Source organism: Puma concolor, chromosome B3, assembly GCF_028749965.1.
Source record: "Puma concolor isolate L17-30 chromosome B3, mPumCon1.1.hap2, whole genome shotgun sequence".
Classification (NCBI taxonomy): Eukaryota; Metazoa; Chordata; class Mammalia; order Carnivora; family Felidae; genus Puma; species Puma concolor.
Genome location: NC_141672.1, coordinates 104188332 through 104201384, shown reverse-complemented (window position 1 = coordinate 104201384; position 13053 = coordinate 104188332).

Here is a 13053-nt window from a genome sequence, read left to right as displayed (position 1 = left end):
TACCTTCATCATATGTGTAGTTCAGTATAGACATAGATATAGTGATGTCTATCAATTCATATTTATCTGTCAGTTTTTGCACCAGTACCATACTGTTTGTACTGTTAAAGCTTTTTTAAGTACATTAAAAAGTTTTTTTTAATGTTTATTTTTGAGAGAGAGAGAGAGAGACAGAATGTGAGTGGGGGAGGCACAGAGAGAGAGGGAGACACAGAATCCAAAGCAGGGTCCAGGCTCTGAGGTGTCAGCATAGAGCCTGACGCAGGGCTCTAACCCACGAACCATGAGATCATGACCTGAGCCGAAGTCGGACGCTTAACCGACTGAGCCACCCAGGCGCCCCTTGAGTACACTTTAAAGTATAGGGCCTACTTTTGTTTCACATTTTTTTCCTCCAAGATGAACTTTGGAATAATTTTGACATTTTCAGAGAAGGGCCCATTGCACTTGAAACAGTTTCTCATTTTCCAGATAGAACTTGGGGATTTTGCAACAACACTAAACATTACTTGGGGATGAGTTAATATACAGTAACATGAAAACATTTGACGTGATGCGCCTCTGAGATGGAGCATGGTCAACGTCGGTCGAGCTTTGTAGCATTTAGGTCTTAAAAGACTCTCAAGGTAAAGACAAATGTCTCCTTTTCATGGCTTAAGACCAGTGTGGTTAGCCCAACCATAGTTTTCTAATGCAACAATTGAGACCTCTGGTATAATAATTGAGATGCTTTTTATGGGAATACAGGGAAATGATGCTATGAATTTGAGCTATCCTAGAAACTTTGAGATCTGTATGACTATTGGTCATGCAGTCACTAGATTGAGACATTTCATTTAGGGCTATGTGTTTCAATGCAAGTCCTGTTTCCTTTTAATATAGATTAAACTGTCCAAGATATATCCTACACAGAGAAAGCCATCATGGGTTAAGCTTATGAATACCAAGCTACGTAGTAGCTCAGATCCTCACAGTACAATAGAGTGGTGAAAAGCATGTTCTTTGGCATCAAACGTACTTTGGTTTGGATTTTCACTTTGCCTCTTCCTAGCAGAGTGACCTTGGATAACGATGGTATACCTGCCTTGTAGAGTTGAGAAGACCAAATGAGATCCAGCGTGTAAAGTACTCAGCAGTACCTGGCGCACATAGTCAATGCTTGATCATATCAGCTATATTATCCCTAAGGTCAATACAATTGCTCCTGCTGCAGTTATTATTGTTGGTTTGGTTATCGTGCAGGATGGAGATGACTGAAAGTTCCTTGTGGACCCTTGCTCTTGGATTTCTATACAGAATCTATTATATCAGATAAAAGATTTTAGTGACTGCCTTATCCCCCGATAGGCAGTGTGTTTCTGTAACAAAGAGTTGATACCAACCACTGGTGCCCTCTATGGGAAGAAGTACAATGCCAGTATCTTCATAAAAAAGCAAAAGAAGGGAAAATGGCATCATGTCAGAGTTCTAAAACTAAAGCAGTTAAAAACAAGAGTAAGAACAAGCATCCCCCTTCATTCTTAGACTCTTCTGAGAAGGCACTTTCAACCTAGGACTAAGGGTAACCGAAGTCAAAGCATTGACCTACGTATTTGCCTATTTTAAGTAGTACACTTTCTTGGCATTAAAAGATAATATTTCTATTCTTTCTCCTAAAAGGAAATTAGGTCTGATGACATCCTGATAATATATCCTTTACAACAGAGGACAGCCTTTTAAAGATTCAGCCTGTAATTTAAGTGTGACATTATAGAGATGTCTGGGCATTGGGATAATTCCTTCAGACATCTCAAAGTGGAACATAAAGGGTCATTAGTCAGCAGTTCCAATATTTTATTCATATACTGGGAAAAAACAGGAGCAAGACTGGGATTCAAGATGAGGAAGGAATCATTAGTAACATCATGCATAAAAATAATCAGGTTTTTAAGTGAATGAGGGAAGTTAAACCAAGAGTTAGTGTGGCCAAGACCTTAGGCTTTCTAAGAAAAACAAATTACAGGTCTAATTGGTGAAAAACACTAAGCTGTAATCCAAGTTACAGAGAGTTTTCTATTTCTAAATCAGGTTAAATCCACAAACCAATAACAGTAAGGTAGTTAGAGTCTCTATAATTCACCACAGGTAGCTCAAGACACCAAGTAGATTCTTCTTGAATGTCTCTGTTGCCTCCTTTCCCTACCCATTGCCAATACCTTTGTTCAAGTTGTAATCATTTCTTATTTCACTCCTAACAAACACCTCAACACTAGTCTTCCTTCATCTTGGCTTATTCACACCATTCCCCTTTCGTTAGCTGTAGGGACTTTCTTTCCAAAACTCAGGCCCTGCTTTCCAAAAAAGCAGGCCCTGTCATGGTCTTCTGTGCTTTTTCATTGTTTAGGATTTGTTAGTTTTCTATACTTACGTTATACCTCAATGTACGAGAAGGAAGTAACCATGTTGAGAGGGTCTAGGGAGCATCCAAGTGGCCAGAATCGCAATCTCTAAGATTCTGAGAACTCGTGTGATTATGTTGAGGGGCAGGAAAAGACCATTGTTGTTGAGCATAATGCACGAGAAGGACAGAGAAAAGAGCACAGAAGTAGGCAGGGTACGTGTGAGAGAGTTTGTACCTTATTCTAAGTGAAATGGAACCCCTTTGGAGGGTTTTAAGGCAGGGGGGAGAACTACAGGAGAAGAACTGAGGCAGAAAGACTTTTCGGGGCTAGCATTGAAGCAGCAGAAATTGTACACATTCATTACAATGTCTTTATCCATTGAATGACTGGTGGTCATTAAGTTGTTCCCAGTTGGGAGTTATTGAAAGTCCTGCTCCTATACATGTTCTTGTACCTGCCATTTGGGGCACAGATATATGCATTTTTGTTGCATATATACCTCAGAGTGGAATTACTGGGTCAAAGGCTGTAGCAGACACTGACATTAACATTAACTTTGTACCTTTGTTAACTTCACACACTGGAAGTTGATTACTGAAAACATACACTTCTCTCTACTGGGAGAGTTTTGTTTAGCTGTCGTTGCGTATTTGGCCCACATGAACCTTACGTGACAGAAAATTAATGCCCCCTGCTGTGGACTTACTGTTTGCATTTCCCCCAGACTTTGTATGTTGAAACCTACACCTCAATGTGATGGTATTTGGAGGTGTGGCCTTTGGGAGGTAATTAGGTCTGAGGGTGGAGCTCCTGTGACTGGGATTACTGCCCTTATGAAAACACACACACACACACACACACACACACACACACACACACACACACACAAGAGAAATGATCTCTTTCCTCTCAACCATGTTAGGATATGTGAGAAGGTGTCTGCTATAAACCAGGAAGAGGGCCCTCATCAGAATCCAGCCATGCTGGCATGCTGGTCTCAGGCTTCTAGCCTCTAGCGCTGTGAGAAATAAATGCTTGGGATTTAAGCCACCCAGGCTGTGGTACCTTGTCATAGCAGTCCAACTAAGACACTCGTAAAAGCAGCTCTCAATAGATAGATGATGGACTCCTTGCTCCTTACTTGGGAAAACTCTAGGCTTGTTCTGCATGGGTCTGTCAAAGTTCCCCAGCAAAACTGATATCTAACCACTGTAGTAACTGATATGATAAGTCACCTTACTGACTTTATTACCTTCCCTGTTATCACTTTCAAATTCCCTGCTGGCTTTTCCATGTCCCTTCTAGTCCTGGCTGCCTTGGTTGCTCTTGATACTTTAAAATAACTGTTTTTGTTAGTTTCTCATTTTATCCAGCCTTCCTAAGGTACAAGGGTTGGTCTGGTACACACTACTCAGGTAGGACCCCTGAACATTTCTTGTTAGCTGTTTGTATTATGTAATTCAGTTCGCTTGGGAATCTTCAGTCAACAACCTGGATTGGCTATTCCATCTAGAATTGTCAACAGTGAAGGCTGAGACAAGCTGGAAATGTAAGACAAGAATTTGTCATGGTGTACACCCAAAGGAAATTGATGAAGGCCAGCCCACTCAATATTCTCTTAACACTTAAATGTGTGGAACTAGGGGCTACAGTGGCAAGCAATTAGACAACTTTTACCATAAGATGGAGTACTTTTTTCTCTACATTTTCTCTGAAGCATTGATAGGCTTTTATACCTAGTGCCTTGCATAAGTAAAAACACTGAATTTCAACATGCTGAAACCAGTTTGATTACATATATGTCTTAGCTGGACAACAGCATTTTTTAAAGAATACTCTTCCAGATCCAAGTTTTTCCCCCAATACTATATTTTCTTTCCATTGATCTTAAAGATTATATTTAATACACCATCACACTTACTTTAAACATGTCTTTCTTTCTTTCCTTTTACCTCCCTTTTCCTTCTCTTGAAATACTGGGAAACCAAACTGGGTAATTTATTATATTTCAATTTGAAATTTGGCCAAAAACAGACTGTAGTACAAAAAGAGGATCTTAAGAAGATGGTGATATTTCTTCATTTACTTGGTTCTTAAAAATAATTTTTACAAAATATATTAAAAAGATATTTATTTATTTTTAAAGTTTATTTATTTATTTTGAGAGAGAGACAGCATGAGCGGGGGAAGGGCAAGAGAGAGAATCTCAAGTATGCTGCACAGCATAAGCACAGAGCCCGATGCGGGGCTGGAAACCATGAAACCGTGAGATCCTGACCTGAGCCGAAACCAATAGTCGGACGCTCAACCAACTGAGCCACCCAGGCGCCCCTAAGAAGATACTTATTAAGCATCTCTGTGTTGGCAATTGAGAGCACAGTAGAGAACAAAGCAGACAAAAAAAAAAATCCTACCCTCATGAGACTTCTATTTCAGTAGGAGGGGACACAAAAGAGTATAGTATGTCAAATGAGGGTGAGTGGTTTCTTTCCACTAATCAGGCCAAGTCTTGCCATAAGAGGTAGATCATCCCAGTGGGGTCAATTCCAGGAGAGTTCCAGTACCCAGGCCAGGTGGGATGTTGCTCCAAGGGGCCTTCAGTTTTAGAGCTGAGGAGCCCTAGAATCATCTTTGGGTGGAGTTACAAAGAGTAAAGAGAATAAAACCAGGGAATGGGGAGCTGAGTTAGGAGCTGAGGACCCAGAGGCAGGACAGAGTCCGGTGTAAGGAATAAGTCTTGAGGGTGGATCCGAGCCACATTCAGGAAGGATGAGCGTGGGAACAGTGAGTTCCCTGGTGCAAGCATAGGGCACTCCTGGTAGGCCAAACAAGTCATGTAGGCCTGGCGAGATTGATGACCAGTACTCGCTCCTAGACCATTGACTAAGAAAGACACTTGCTAGGAGTCCTCTTCACGACACATACTTCATCTCCTAACCTCACTTGCTACTATTTCTTCTCATGGGAGATGCCACAGAAATGACTTTAAAATGTCATTTGGATTTACATTTGAACATACAGTGGGTCTACTGCCCCAGAAGCCCAAGGACTATAGCAGGATGATAATCTGAAGCCCCGACTGAGGGCCCATTGAGTCTCCTGAGTCCCTCTGTGCCTGTTTAGCTCTTTCTACTCCATGCTGGGGCAGACAGCATCACTTCTGCCAACTTACAGGAACTCCCCTCTTTCAGACAAGCAGAGGAAGCCACAGAAGGATGTAATCTCAGGCAGAACCCTGCAGAATGTAGCTTCTGCCTGGCTCTGCTGGAGACATCTGGACCGTCTGTTGTCCCAGTCTGAGTCTGGGGAGAGGAAGTTTTCATACTCCTCTGTCTGTTGGTAGCTAAAAGGTTGCCTGAAACGGCCTCAATAACTGAACATTGCTGGCTGTCAGATATGAAGCAAAGCAGGCTGAGGGCAGTCTCCCCCAACTAGCTGAAGGTGCTGGCTATTGGAAGTGAAAACCTAACACCCAAAAAGGTGTAGGTGTGTGTGTGTGTGTGTGTGTGTGTGTGTGTGTGTGTGTGTGTGTGTCTCATACATAGACACAGACTCACAGTAAAAAAGGATCTGAGGCATTCTGGTCAGAGCTCTAGCATTTTCTACTTACATTAAGTTTCTGCTTAATAATTTGATTCAGGAAGTTCTGCTAAAACAAACACACAGTTGTTTTGGTTTAAATACTTCCCTGTCATCCTCTGCAAGGGAACATGTCATGTCTTTGAGTAGAGGGGGTGATCCTATTAATGGACAACTGGGATAAACAGGTTGGTCCCGGACAAGGAAAGGTCATTGTGGTATCAATCCTCTGGAGATGGTTAAGAATTGGCAGTATAAATTAACAGATGAACCTGTATAAATTACCCCCAAAGTTATCCCCCCACCTTGTTTGGTAGCAGGGAAGCCCCACTTTGATTATTTCTAGTGGTACTTTTCACATATGCCTCTTTCCTTATCTCTCTCTGTTGGATTGAGGGAACAGAAGGTACTAGCAGAAATAAGTTATTTCTTCATAGATCAGGCAGGCTTTACCTTGGTGATAAACTCCCTGAATGTGAGGATAAGGGAACATTCCAAGTTCATTCTTTTTTTTAATTTCAGAGAGAGAGAGAGAGAGAGAGTGAGCGAGCAAGCACAGGGGAGAGGGGTAGAGGGAGAGAGAGAATGTTAAGCAAACTCCACGTTCAGCATGGAGCCCAACGCGGGGCTCGATTCCACAACCCTGGGATCAAGACCTGAGCTGAAATCAAGAGTCAGACGTTGAACAGATTGAGCCACCCAGGCATCCCAGTATTCCTAGTTCATTCTTGTTCCCATTATCTGCTGTGTTAGATAGTTTCTACTAGTCATGAGTGTGCAAGCAAAAACAGAAACAACCCTATAGCTTACAAATATACATTTAAAAATGCACATAGTGAGGTCCAGCACATGCACAGCCAAAACTTTGCCCTGCAGACATTGACTAAAAAATTCTCCCCAGGAACATGTCTGTCTACATCAGCATTTGCTCTGCTCTGTTGGGTATTTGGATTTCATTTTGAACAGTGCCCATAAGTACCACTGCATTAGGTACTTTGTGATGGATAGAACAAGCACCCAGAGCTGGACAGTGCCAATTGGCCAGACCTGAATACCTGAATAGCAGTCTCCACTCTTAGAATCATAGTTCAGCTCTCACAGACCTCTTCCTTTGTTTTCATTTCCAACTAAGTTGCCTTTTTTTTTTTTTTTTTTTTTTACATCTGTAGAGTGATGGCCCTGCTATACAGACCTGTCATTTATTTTTTTTTTAATTTTTTTTCAATGTTTTTATTTATTTTTGGGACAGAGAGAGACAGAGCATGAACGGGGGAGGGGCAGAGAGAGAGGGAGACAAAGAATCGGAAGCAGGCTCCAGGCTCCGAGCCATCAGCCCAGAGCCTGATGCGGGGCTCGAACTCACGGACCGCGAGATCGTGACCTGGCTGAAGTCGGACGCTTAACCGACTGCGCCACCCAGGCGCCCCCAGACCTGTCATTTAAAAATGCACTATGAGGGGCACCTGGGTGGTGCAGTCGGTTAAGCGTCCGACTTCAGCCAGGTCACGATCTCGCGGTCCGTGAGTTCGAGCCCCGCGTCAGGCTCTGGGCTGATGGCTCGGAGCCTGGAGCCTGCTTCCGATTCTGTGTCTCCCTCTCTCTCTGCCCCTCCCCCGTTCATGCTCTGTCTCTCTCTGTCCCAAAAAATAAAATAAAAAACGTTGAAAAAAAATTTTTTTAAATGCACTATGAAATAGTGAATATCCATTTTATTTACAGATTTCCTGCTGAAATGTCTCTGTGGGGGCCAGGTGATTTAGCTGGCTGATGCATTCAGATCCTTTGCTAGAGGTGATTAGCAAACTGGATCTATGCTTTGACTGAGATTTCTCTTACTAGTAATTTGACATCAAAGCTAATTTTTACTTCCAATTCCTGAGCACACTGAACCTAATTTTGTAGAGGTGACCAGATACATCTGGGAGTAATGAGTTTAACCGGGAAGAGAAAATCACTTTATATGGAGATGTCAAAGTTTCCAAAAACAAGGAGAGAGGGAGATTAATTGAGATTCACATCTTGGAATGACAAAATGCAGCTGTTGTTGACATCTGCGGAGACAGCTGTTGGCACTCAACTAGACAACATCCCTTACTATGCATGGAGAGCCGTGTCTGTTCACTTCTGATGAAATAAAGGCACAGTCAGCATATGTGCTCCGTGAGCACTAAAGCATTGATTTGAGAGCCAGAGAAAAGTGACTAAACAATGTGCAAGTCCTCTTTTTCTCTCAAAACAAGACACAACTTAATGTATGCTATGACTGACCTACATCCAAAAGTATTTTGGAATCCTGCCTCATTTGCTCTTAAGATTACCCCTTACATGAAACAACCTCTCCTTCCTTCCCACCCCACCCCCACTGTGTACTTTTCACAGATTCGTGCCCATGGCTGCAAACTCAAAGAGCATTTAATCCTTCATGAATCTGAGGATGACACCAGCTATGGTGACCAGAGTGCTTTTTTTGTTTACAGTGTACCTTCACATGGATTTTCACATTGGACTCTCCTAGTACCTCATGAGGCTCCTTGTGTTGTCATCCCCTCATGCAGATGAGGAAACTGAGACTCGGGGTGGGTATGACAAGTTAGGTGACTTGTCCTCAGTCCCTGAGGAAGGTGGCAGAGCTGAGGTGAGGATTCAGGGCCCCAACAACCCAGACTGCCCTTCCCCCTAACACATAAGTATTGCCTTTGCTTTTCCTACCTGGTATATCAGTATGTTGGTTTGTAATTGCCCCATGGACCTGTATGAACACATGGGAGCGATGAAATAAAAACAGGATATCTTGATACTTGCTTTACTCAGCACTACCTTATCATGTGGAGGATTGGTCTTGTAGTTCTGCCCAGAAGTGACTCCACTTATGCAAATTGGTGCAGCCACTCTGGAAAGCAGTGTGGAGGTTCCTCAGAAAATTAAAAATAGACCTACCCTATGACCCAGCAAGAGCACTGCTAGGAATTTACCCAAGGGATACAGGAGTACTGATGCACAGGGGCACTTGTACCCCAATGTTTATAGCAGCACTCTCAACAATAGCCAAATTATGGAAAGAGCCTAAATGTCCATCAACTGATGAATGGATAAAGAAATTGTGGTTTATATACACAATGGAATACTACGTGGCAATGAGAAAGAATGAAATATGGCCTTTTGTAGCAACGTGGATGGAACTGGAGAGTGTGATGCTAAGTGAAATAAGCCATACAGAGAAAGACAGATACCATATGGTTTCACTCTTATGTGGATCCTAAGAAACTTAACAGAAACCCATGGGGGAAGGGAAGGAAAAAAAAAAAAAAAAGAGGTTAGAGTGGGAGAGAGCCAAAACATAAGAGACTGTTAAAAACTGAGAACAAACTGAGGGTTGATGGGGGGTGGGAGGGAGGGGAGGGTGGGTGATGGGTATTGAGGAGGGCACCTTTTGGGATGAGCACTGGGTGTTGTATGGAAACCAATTTGACAATAAATTTCATATATTAAAAAAAAAAAAAAAAGAAGAAGTGACTCCACTTAACATGGCAGAGGAGACAGTTGCCTACATGGAAAGGTTTTACCCAGGCATCGGAAGGACCCCCCTGCTTGAAACTATCTCCTATCCACCACCCATTGCTTGGAAGTCCACCATTCTTTTGGGTGCCTCACTCTCCGGGTCTCTTCTAGAATGTGTGTGTCCCTGGGCAACGTGACACATTGGTTTAATTTGTGGTAAGGTGTTACTGATTCACTCAATTCCTAGGCAGAGAGACCTAGGACAGCCTGGGGAGACGTGAGCACTAACGTGCATGAAGGGGGCAGTGAAGAAGAGGAAATACAACTGTTTCTGAAAAGATTCCAGTTGGCAGTTTTGGGAGCTGAGAACCCAAGAGCCTGCACTCTAGCACCTCTCCATGCTGAGAGTGGTGAGAACCTGGCCCTGCCTCTGAGGCTACTAGGAAGGGGGAGAGGGTGGGGCCACTGACAGGAGGTGACCTGGGATCCCTAGGGTTTGCGCTCCACAGTCTCCTGGAGGCTGGCCTTGGGCTGCATTGCACGGGGCCAGGAGCAGGTGGAGGGGACCAGAACAGTCCTGTATGCTAACCAACACATGGAGGGTGACTTGCAGAGCCTTCAGCTGGAAGCCAGAGGTGGCAACATCCTTTTGCTGTCTGGCAAATCCCTGGGCTGCTCTTAGTACAATGACTGACAGGATCACTCTCAGTGATCAGGTGACTGAGTGTGAAAACAGGAACTTTCAGGGAACTTATCTTTCTTGTGCTAGGAAAGAAAAGGTCCTGGTAATCAGGAAGCATCTGAATTAAGGTTTAAATTGGGAATTGAGTCTTACCTTGCCTTTTTTTGTAGATTACTGCCCTGAGGTGGAGGAATCTGGAATGCCCTGCTTTAGGATTAAAGCTATGAAGCCTAGCAATGAGATGGTTTTTCTGGTTATTCTACATATGAAGTGACATATTCTGTATCTTCCATTTTTCCTTGAATTTTTTTTATTCACTGGCCAATCCAGTAATGTTGTCTTGTGATGTTTCCAGTTGTAAAACAGAGTAATTTTATTTTCTATTTATTTTTTTTTCTGAAGGCATTTAAAAACAATTTTTTTTTCAATATATGAAGTTTATTGTCAAATTGGTTTCCATACAACACCCAGTGCTCATCCCAAAAGGTGCCCTCCTCAATACCCATCACCCACCCTCCCCTCCCTCCCACCCCCCATCAACCCTCAGTTTGTTCTCAGTTTTTAACAGTCTCTTATGCTTTGGCTCTCTCCCACTCTAACCTCTTTTTTTTTTTCCTTCCCCTCCCCCATGGGTTTCTGTTAAGTTTCTTAGGATCCACATAAGAGTGAAACCATATGGTATCTGTCTTTCTCTGTATGGCTTATTTCACTTAGCATCACACTCTCCAGTTCCATCCATGTTGCTACAAAGGGCCATATTTCATTCTTTCTCATTGCCACGTAGTACTCCATTATGTATATAAACCACAATTTCTTTATCCATTCATCAGTTGATGGACATTTAGGCTCTTTCCATAATTTGGCTATTGTTGAGAGTGCTGCTATAAACATTGGGGTACAAGTGCCCCTGTGCATCAGTACTCCTGTATCCCTTGGGTAAATTCCTAGCAGTGCTCTTGCTGGGTCATAGGGTAGGTCTATTTTTAATTTTTTGAGGAACCTCCACACTGTTTTCCAGAGTGGCTGCACCAGTTTGCATTCCCACCAACAGTGCAAGAGAGTTCCCATTTCTCCACATCCTCGCCAGCATCTATAGTCTCCTGATTTGTTCATTTTGGCCACTCTGGCTGGCGTGAGGTGATATCTGAGTGTGGTTTTGATTTGTATTTCCCTGATGAGGAGCGACATTGAGCATCTTTTCATGTGCCTTAAAACAGAGTAATTTTAGTGCAAGGCAGTGTGTGTTAGAAGCAAATGGCTCCAAAATAAAAGGCGAGAGCCCCTGGGAACTTGCCTTTCATACTTGACATCCCACAGTGAGAGTGTTTCTGGCCTCCTGTCACCTGCAGTGAAGCTTGTACAGGTCAGTTCAGTTGACCTAACTTGCAGGCCTCGAGCAGTCCAGTGGGTGGCCTATACGTTTCTGGCTGCCTTCCTTTTCTGCTATGAGTTTGCAGAGAGCCCTAGCTGTGCCTCCCTGGTGTTGATTTAGAAATTCTTCCCTCTGATGTTACATTCATTAGAGAGGGAGGGAAATCTTCCTGCATAAACAGCTGCTGACACTCTAGAAACAATGTAGCATCATTGTAGAGATACCAAACCTTCCTCCTCCAAACTGTAATTGCTCCTAACTGACCTACTTATCTTTGGTTTCCAAGTTAGAGAATGTCAAGCGTTCCAAGGCAATCGCCTCAATCCCCAAGCCCCAAACTATTCTGTTAAGAAAGTTGATCATTTGAAAGTATATGCCTTGTGAAAATCCATACCTGTGGAATGTGATTCAGTGTGTGTGTGTGTGTATGTGTGTAAATGTGTGTGTGTGTGCGTGCGCATACACTCAGTATCCATAGAGTTCAATGTACTAATCATCCTTCGAAATGCATTCTACAGATGTAATTCCATCCATGATAATAGAACTTAACATGAAAAACAAATATATTTTAGTCTGAGTTTGCAGTTTTGAAGTCTCTCATCCAAACCACCAGGTCCACTCCAGTAGAAGGGAGAGGTTGGATGATAATGAAGGTATTAATAATAAACAGCTACGGTTGGTTGACTGTTTTCTGTGTGCTGGGGACTGTGCTCTGAGCTTTTCATGTATCATTTAGTCTTCAGAACAACCCTATATGTCTTAATTGTGAAAGATATCGAAGTGGGTTCATGGGTGAGGAAAATGGAGCTCGGGGACAGTAAAAAACTTACACATAGTGTCACAGCTAGTACATGGCAGCACCAGGATTCACTTGGGTCTCTCTAGATTGAGTCAAGCTGTCTAACCGCTAAACTTGACCCTCTCAAAAATAGCTTCTGGTGCAGTAAATAGGACAGAAGAAATGTATTTATCCCTTATGGGATGGGGCCCAAGGAGGGTGATGGTCTCCCGGTAGAATTTGACCAAGAATTTCATGGCCAGTATTAAAACAATGGCTGTGAAATTTGTTCAGTATTCCAACAGCTGGACTCCCAGTGAAGTCATTGTTCAAATATCTTCTTCCAAATTAATTGAAAGCTCTCTGAAAGAAAGCCTTTTTGCTCCTACTGTTTCTTCTGACACAGCCCCAGGAGCATTGACCAAGTGGATAGCCCATTGAGGAAACTGCACGGGACTGAGAACAGAATGTTTCTAGGATTCTCAAGGATGCCTATCTTGAATTAGGCAAAAATTATTTCACAGCTCAGCTTTATTTTTCTTAACATTCATTTTTGAGAGACAGACAAAGCGTGAGTGGGGGAAGGGCAGAGAAAGAGGGACACCCAGAATCTGAAGCAGGTTCCAGGCTCTGGGCTGTCAGCACAGAGTCTGACACAAGGCTCTAACTCATGAACCAAGAGATCATGACCTGAGCCGAAGTCAGACACTCAACCAACTGAGTCATACAGGGGCCCCCACAGCTCAGCTTTAAAACTGGCAAG